General features: G+C 48.3%; 1 long non-coding RNA gene across 1 annotated transcript; it reads left to right on the forward strand.

Annotated features, from left to right (window-relative positions):
* Window positions 1-1,605: 1,605 nt before the first annotated feature.
* Window positions 1,606-3,515, forward strand: LOC142730622 (uncharacterized). Its single transcript, XR_012878934.1, has 3 exons — window positions 1,606-3,018; window positions 3,104-3,209; window positions 3,298-3,515. It is a non-coding gene; the product is annotated as an uncharacterized LOC142730622 (long non-coding RNA).
* The last annotated feature ends 4,935 nt before the right edge of the window (window positions 3,516-8,450 follow it).

The raw sequence follows: 8,450 nt of genomic DNA on the forward strand, positions 1-8,450 counted from the left end.
AGGGAGCGTACGCCTCTCGCTGACTGTAAGAGGGAGCGTACGCCTGTCGCTGCCTGTAAGAGGGAGCGTACGCCTGTCGCTGCCTGTAAGAGGGAGCGTATGCCTGTCGCTGCCTGTAAGAGGGAGCGTATGCCTGTCGCTGACTGTAAGAGGGAGCGTACGCCTGTCACTGCCTGTAAGAGGGAGCGTACGCCTGTCACTGCCTGTAAGAGGGAGCGTACGCCTGTCACTGCCTGTAAGAGGGAGTGTACGCCTGTCACTGACTGTAAGAGGGAGCGTACGCCTGTCACTGCCTGTAAGAGGGAGTGTACGCCTGTCACTGCCTGTAAGAGGGAGTGTATGCCTGTCACTGCCTGTAAGAGGGAGTGTACGCCTGTCCGTAGCGCATGTTATAATCACTATAGAGTATGTGCCGCCAGTGATTACTGAACAGCAGAATCCAGAGTCACTGATGTCCTAGAATCCGCACCACAGCTCGTCCAATAGAAATGTTCTGACTCTGGTAGTATATGCTTCATACAGGCAGCCAATTCACGTCAGAGCGCACTGCCGGATGTTTCTAATGGAGAAGCTACGGCGCCGATTACACTGATTGACTCTGGATTGTAGTAGTAGATACCAGAGGCTGAACCTGTAATATCTCTAGGTGGAGGCCCAGGATACATTCCACTGGTGGGTCCCGGGCGCCCCTGCCGACACGAACACTTCCAGTGATGTCATCATCTTGGATCCAGGCATGGTTCATGTCCACTAGTGTTCTCCAGCTGTCACATAACTAGGACTGCACCGTCATCATCTTTTTATGTTTTTGGATAATTTATATCTGTATTTTTATATCATAGTTTTTTATGTATTTTGAGAAGGTTGATGATAATGATGATTTTATATTGTCATTGACATTTAATAGTGGTATTTACTCCTGATCAGTTCTAAGGTTTCTTGCACACAACTGTTGTGCCGTTTTTGACGGCATCCGAGTGGCACCCGATAGTCTTCATGGACCCATTCACTTTAGCGGGTGAATCGGGTCTGTGAAAAATGGTCCGAGTCTCCGATCCGAGGAAAGATAGAACATGTCCTATCTTTCCTCGGATCACTGGCGGGACACGGCCGTGTGCATGCGGCGTAAAATTCCTGTACCATCTGAAAATCTCAATGGTCCTGTTCACACCTGTGTCGGAGGCTCCGCCACAGATTCCGTCATTTTTGCTGGACACGATCTCGCAACACGCAGCTCTACTTTATCCGTCAAAATGACGGAAACTACTAACGTCAGTAGATTTCTTTTGGTGCCATTGGTTTGCATCATGTGATGGATCTGGCTCTTCCGATATTCTCGTTGTTCTGGATTGAGCAGCATAACAGAACAGCCTGAGCCCCTTCTACATATAGGACTTTTTCACATGCTTGTGTCACTTCCGTTTTTTACCGGTTACTGGGAGCGCAAACAATGAATATAGACCATTTACGTAACCGGCCGTGACTTCCGCTCCGCTCGGCACCCAGTATTGGCTGGAGTGAGTTACATACGCGTCTTATAATCCGATCAGTATGAATCCCACACGACCCATTTATTACTGAGCGATATTCAGGCGTTACCGTTATTCTGCGTGTCGCTACGATTCTGGTCACACCACATATGTACAGGTTTTTTATATTTTACTACCTTTGCACAATAAAAACAAAAATAATTCGTTTTTGCATCGCAGTTTCCCCAGAGCCGTAACTATTGTATTTTTCCGTCGACGTCACTATATGTTTGCTTGTTTTCTGCGGGTCGAGTTGTATTTTAATGGCACCATTTTTGTGTGTATATATTATATGAATTAACTTTTAGGATATTTTTTTTTTGGGGGGGGGCAGATTTTTTTTATGGTCTTCACCATGCACTTTAAATATTGTGTTAACTTTATTGCTCGGGCCATCACGATCGCGGCGATACCGTATATGTGTATTTATTTCACTTGTTAAAAATAAATAATAATTTATGGAAAAAACTGACAACCCATCGGCGGCCGGGGATCACATTCGTTGCCTGCCAATGGGTGAAAAACATTGAGCGATTTTTCTATGGGGTCACATATTACACCACTTTGCGGGAGAGTCCATGAACACGTATGTAAATGCCTGTGTTGTATGTTTTATGGGTGCGATTCTACATATTAGAAAGTCTGTGGAATTGACCACATTGATTTGGGAATTCTTTGAGGTGATAGAAACCTCCCCAGAGGGTGTAGTGTGACCCTCCTGCCTGTATTCTTGTACCATATTACATTTTATATGGCCGCTCGGGTGTAACGGTTCACTGGGATACGCTTCTTGTGATGTCATCCAGAATGTGGGCAGATTCTATTTCTCTGCACTGTGAAGAACCTGAGCGTGATGTCATGAGGGGCGTGGCCTGTAATCTGGACGTGTTCCGTTTCCACATAATGGCCAACCGGTTATGACATCAGAAAGTTTATAAATTGGGGTCACACATTGACCACGGTGTCAGTTTCTCTTGCTGGCTCTCATCATGGAGGTGTCGCGTAAGAAGAGGATGTTGGTGAAGACGTTTCCCAAGATGAGTACTGTAGAGAAAATGGAGGTTGGCGGACGCCGGCTTCCGGATGATGTGGAGATGGTGGACGTGGAGGACAAAGATGAAAAAATGGAGGTTGGCGGACGCCAGTTTCCGGATGATGTGGAGATGGAGGACGTGGAGGATGAGGGTGACAAAATGGAAATTGGCGGACGCCAATTTCCTGATGATGTGGAGATGGAGGACCTTTTGGGGGCTACGGTTATCATCAGGGCCTCAAACCCCCGGAAGAGAAAGCGGCCATTTTAGTACCATCTGCCACTCGGGGCCCATTTACCATCAGGGCCCCAAACCCCCGGGAGAGAAAGCGGCCATCTTAATTCCATCTGTCGCTTGGGGCCCATTTACCATCAGGGTCCCGAAACTCCTGGGAGAGAAAGCGGCCATCTTAATTCCATCCTTTACTTAGGGCCCATTCACCATCTTTAGGTGAGGTAAGTGCCGTCCACTGATGATCTTCTCCCCTCACATCTCTTCTACAGCCGCCTGGGCACTGAATTTCAGATTTTTATTTTGCAGTTGTCACCCCAACATCGTGGCCTTTACCACCTAAACCATCTGAAATTCCCATGAAGACTCCTCCAGTGCTGAGAAGCAGTGACGAGCAGAACAGAAGCGAGATCCGGTAAGTCTGACGTCCTCTGCTCCGTCTTCATCTTCTGCTGGTGAAGGTTTTGTGAATGTTTTTTGCTTATTGGATTTTTCTTTTCTAGGATTCGACTGAAAAATGTGAGAAACATGAAAAACGTCCCGGTCTCTTCTGATCCAGGACTGAGCTGTGTAAAGGTGGACTGACGGCCATATCCACGTGTGAAGACGGACCCTCCCCCTCTTCATCTCACCAATCACCGCTTGTTAAAGGGCCGGCGCCACAAAACACAGCAGAGCAACTCCATCACATTCTACAATAAACATATATATTTTTTTTAAATCTTTTTCACTCTTGTATTGGGCAATCATCCTGGGAATCTGTATTTTACGGGGCACTCGCGCATAGCGGTTTTGTCGGGTTTTCTTTCCACAATTTATTTAAACCATGCAGCCGTTAATGCGGAGTTCTGGTGTTCAGTTTTGTGAAACTGCTGCGTATTTTGCTACAATTTTGCATTCGTGGGCGAAAAATGTTAAAAAAAATCTGCATGCTCCGCACTTAAAGGGAATCTCCGACACCATCAATATCTGATCATCTCCGGGGACCTCCAGCATTAGTGGGAGGTAAATTGGTTGTCCGGGATTTTCAGCCTATGCAAAGCTGGGTTTACACGTTGCGATAATGTGTTGCTCGGTCCAAACGTTTTACCCCGAAATGCAGCATAAGTGTCCCCCTAGCAATGATAGACCCCCATTAAAGCGGACCTCCTCTCCTGCCACATCTGTTTTAGTAAAAACAAAATAAGGGCCAGTTCACACTGAGTTTTTTTACGTGTTTTTTTTTTTTTTACACGGAAACAGCGCCGGAAAACGCACCAAAAAACGGCCGAAAATGCCTTCTATTGATTTCAATGTGAGGCGGAGGAGTTTTTTTTGCGAGCGGAAAACCAGTTTCGCGGTAAACAGAAGCGACATGCCCTATCTTCGGGCGTTTACGTCTCCGACTTCCCATTGACATGAAAAGAGATCATGAAGTGGCATGTACCTAACAATGGTGCTGATCGAAACTGCAGTTCGTTACGCAGAAAACAAGTCCTCGCACGGCTTTCTTGATGGAAAAATAAAAAAGTTATGGCTCTTAAGCCTTATTCACACCAGCGTATTTCACGTCCGTGTTACGCGCATTAAAAAAACGTCCGTCGCGCGGACCTATGCAATTCAATGGGGACATTCAGTGTTTTTCACGCAGCGTGTGTCCTAAGCGTGAAGCTCACGACCTGTCCTATACTTGTGCGTTTTTAGCGCATCACGCACCCATTGAAGTCAATAGGTGCGTGAAAATCACGGACAGCACACGGACGCACATCCGTGTGCTGAGCGTGATTCACGCAACCGTTCCTAAAGGAATGAGGGGAAAAAAACAAACACCTCCTCCAGTTGTTTTTGCTGATGTAAAAAAAAGCGTGATACGGATGACATACGCGCGTAAAAACCGCAGACGCGCACCGTACACAGATACCACACGGAAATGCAATGCAGGAAAACGCTACTTTTTTTATGCACGCAAAACGGACAGGTTCGTGTGAATAAGGCAACACCGAAAGTAATTGCTTTTTTATAAAAATAATTTTATTGTGCAAGCGCCATAAGACATAAAAAAAAAACTATAAACATCTGGTATCGCCGTAATCGTATCGCCGCGCAGAATAAAGTGAATGTGTCATTTATAGCGCACGGGGAACGCTGTAAAGGAATAAACAGTAGAATTGCGGTTTTGTAGTCACCACGCCTCTTAAAAATAAAATCTGATAAAGAGTTGCATGCACCCCATGAAAAGTATAATTCCTCAAGGCCTCTAGTTTCCAATATGGGGTCACTTTTAAGGGGTTTCCCCTGTGCTGGTACCTCAGAAGCTCCGCAAATGCGACATGGCGCCCAGAAACCAATCCAGCAAAATCGACATGCCAAATAGCGCTCCTGCCTTTCTGAGCCCCGCCATTCGGCCAACCAGCAGTTTAGACCACATATGGGGTATTGCCGTAATTGGGAGAAATTATGTGTGATTTTAAATTTCACAGCCTAATTCCACAAAATGCAGCAAAAAATTTTTATAAAATGTATGGTCTAAATGCCCACTATACCCCTCGATAAGTTCCTCGAGGGGTGTAGTTTGCCAAATGGGGTCACGTTTGGGGGTTTCCACTGTTTTGGCACCACAAGACCTCTTCAAACCGGACATGGTGCCTAATAAAAAGGAGGCCTCAAAATCCACTAGGTGCTCCTTTGCTTCGGAGGCCGGTGCTTCAGTCCATTACCGCACTAGGGCCACATGTGGGATATTTCTCTAAACTGCAGAATCTGGGCAATACGTATTAAGTCGCGTTTCTCTGGTAAAACCTTTTGTGTTATGAAAAAAAAAAAATGTAATAAAAAAGGATTTTCTGACAAAAAAAAATGAAATTTTTAATTTCACCTCTACTTTGCTTTAAATTCCTGTGAAACACCTAAAGGGTTCATAAACTTTCTACATGCTGTTGTGAATACTTTGAGGGGCCTAGTTTCTAAAATGGGGTGTTTTATGGGAGTTTCTAATATATGGGCCCCTCAAAGCCACTTCAGAACTGAACCCTTAAAAATGTTTTATTCTAAGGGTATGTTCACACGCTCATGTGAATCCGGCCTGAGACGGAGGGTATGTGCACACGCTCATGTGAATCCGGCCTGAGACGGAGGGTATGTGCACACGCTCATGTGAATCCGGCCTGAGACGGTGGGTATGTGCACACGCTCATGTGAATCCGGCCTGAGACGGAGGGTATGTTCACACGCTCATGTGAATCCGGCCTGAGACGGAGGGTGTAATGGCAGGAAGGAGGTGAAGGGAAAGTGAGCCCTAATCTACCCACCGCCCTGTCCCTGCCTACTTGCAACGACCCGCCCTAGGCGACGAGGTACAACTGGGCGGCGGTCCCTACGCTGGCTAAGTGCACTGGAAGACAAACGGGGAACACGCAAGGGAAGGGGCAGTAGCCACGGAACGCCACGAGGAAACGGGGCGGCGAACGAACAGTCAGGACCAGGACGAAGTGAGTACACCCGAGCGGGCACGGAGACAGAAGCAAGCCAGGGCAAGCAAGCAGGTCAAGCAGAACTGCAGCAAGGCAGAAGCACGGCAGAAGCAGGCTGGAGCAAGCAGCAGTGGGGCCAGGAATCCAAAAGAATTACAAGCACTGAGGGAGAGCACAGGGCAGGTAATAAAGGGCAGGGGGCGGAGCTAACTCCGAGAGACCAGGCCGCGATAGGCTCTCCCACTCCTGAGCCTGCCACCCTGGTTGGTGGGAGATGGTGTCAGTCGAACAGGTCTGGCCTCAGGTGTGGATTGATTAATCCCAGGAGTATAGCTAGATGAAGTACCTGGCAGATCCCTAACAGTACTCCCCCTTTTATGAGGGGCCACCGGACCCTTACTAAGGGGACCCGGTTTAGTGGGGAAGAGGAGGTGGAACCTCCTGATCAATACCCCAGCGTGAACATCACGGGCAGGTACCCAAGTCCTCTCCTCCGGCCCGTATCCTTTCCAATGGACCAGGTACTGGAGGGAGCCCTGGACCATCCTACTGTCCATAATCTTGGCCACCTCGAATTCCACCCCCTCAGGGGTGAGAACGGGAACAGGAGGTATCCTCGAGGGGGACCAGGACGGGGAGCAGCGTTTAAGGAGGGAGGCATGGAAGACGTCATGTATGCGAAAGGATGGGGGGAGCTCCAGACGGAAGGATACAGGGTTGAGGACTTCAATGATCTTATAAGGTCCAATGAATCGGGGAGCAAACTTCCTGGACGGGACCTTAAGGCGCAAGTTCCTGGACGACAACCAGACCAAATCCCCGACGACAAACCGGGGGTTAGCAGAACGTCTACTATCCGCCTGAATCTTTTGTGCGCTCTGGGACGCCTCTAGGTTCTTCTGAACCTGGGCCCAGACAGTGCACAGTTCCCGATGAACCTCCTCTACCTCAGGATTATTGGAACAACCAGGGGAGACGGAGGAGAACCTTGGGTTAAACCCGAAATTACAGAAAAACGGGGAGACCCCTGACGAGTTACTGACCCGGTTATTCAGGGAAAATTCAGCAAGGGGAAGGAATGAGACCCAATCGAATTGACAGTCCGAGATGAAACACCTTAAATATTGTTCCAGGGATTGGTTGGTCCTTTCCGTTTGGCCATTAGTTTCGGGATGGAAGGCGGAGGAGAAGGACAGATCAATCTCCAACTTTTTACAAAAAGCTCTCCAAAATAAGGAAACAAATTGTACCCCTCTGTCAGAAACGATATTGACTGGGGCCCCATGGAGACGCAGGATGTGTTTCACGAACAAAGAAGCTAACGTCTTGGCGTTAGGTAGCTTCTTAAGGGGCACAAAGTGGCACATCTTGCTGAAGCGGTCGACTACCACCCACACCACCGACTTGCCCTGAGATGGAGGCAAATCGGTGATAAAATCCATGGAGATATGGGTCCAAGGTCTCTGGGGAATGGGCAAGGAACGTAGTAGGCCCGCAGGTCGGGACCTAGGGGTTTTGGACCTAGCGCAAACCTCACAAGCGGCGACGTAAGCCCTAACATCTTTAGGCAACCCAGGCCACCAATAGTTTCTGGTAATGAGGTGTTTGGTGCCCAAGATGCCAGGATGACCAGATAGAGCGGAGTCATGGTTTTCCCTGAGTACCCTCAGCCGGTATTGCAGGGGAACAAACAGTTTGTCCCCAGGGACGTTCCCGGGAGCTGCACCCTGATCAGCCGCGATATCAGAAGCTAAATCAGAATCCGTGGCAGAGACGATTATACCAGGGGGTAAAATACAAGCGGGATCCTTCTCGGAAGGAGGATTGGCCATGAAACTACGTGACAGAGCGTCAGCCTTAATATTCTTGGACCCAGCCCTATAGGTAACCAAGAAATTAAATCTGGTAAAGAATAGTGCCCACCGAGCTTGTCTAGGATTAAGCCTCCGGGCCGATTCTAGGAAAACCAGATTCTTGTGATCCGTAAGGACCGTTACCTGGTGTCTGGCCCCCTCCAGGAAGTGCCGCCACTCCTCAAACGCCCATTTAATGGCTAGAAGTTCGCGGTTGCCAATATCATAATTACTCTCCGTGGGCGAAAACTTCCTAGAGAAGTAAGCACAGGGGCGGAGATGGGTGAAGGAGCTGGTACCCTGGGACAAGACGGCCCCCACTCCCACCTCGGAAGCGTCAACCTCCACAATAAA

Source organism: Rhinoderma darwinii, unplaced genomic scaffold (assembly GCF_050947455.1).
Source record: "Rhinoderma darwinii isolate aRhiDar2 unplaced genomic scaffold, aRhiDar2.hap1 Scaffold_778, whole genome shotgun sequence".
NCBI classification, from domain to species: Eukaryota; Metazoa; Chordata; class Amphibia; order Anura; family Rhinodermatidae; genus Rhinoderma; species Rhinoderma darwinii.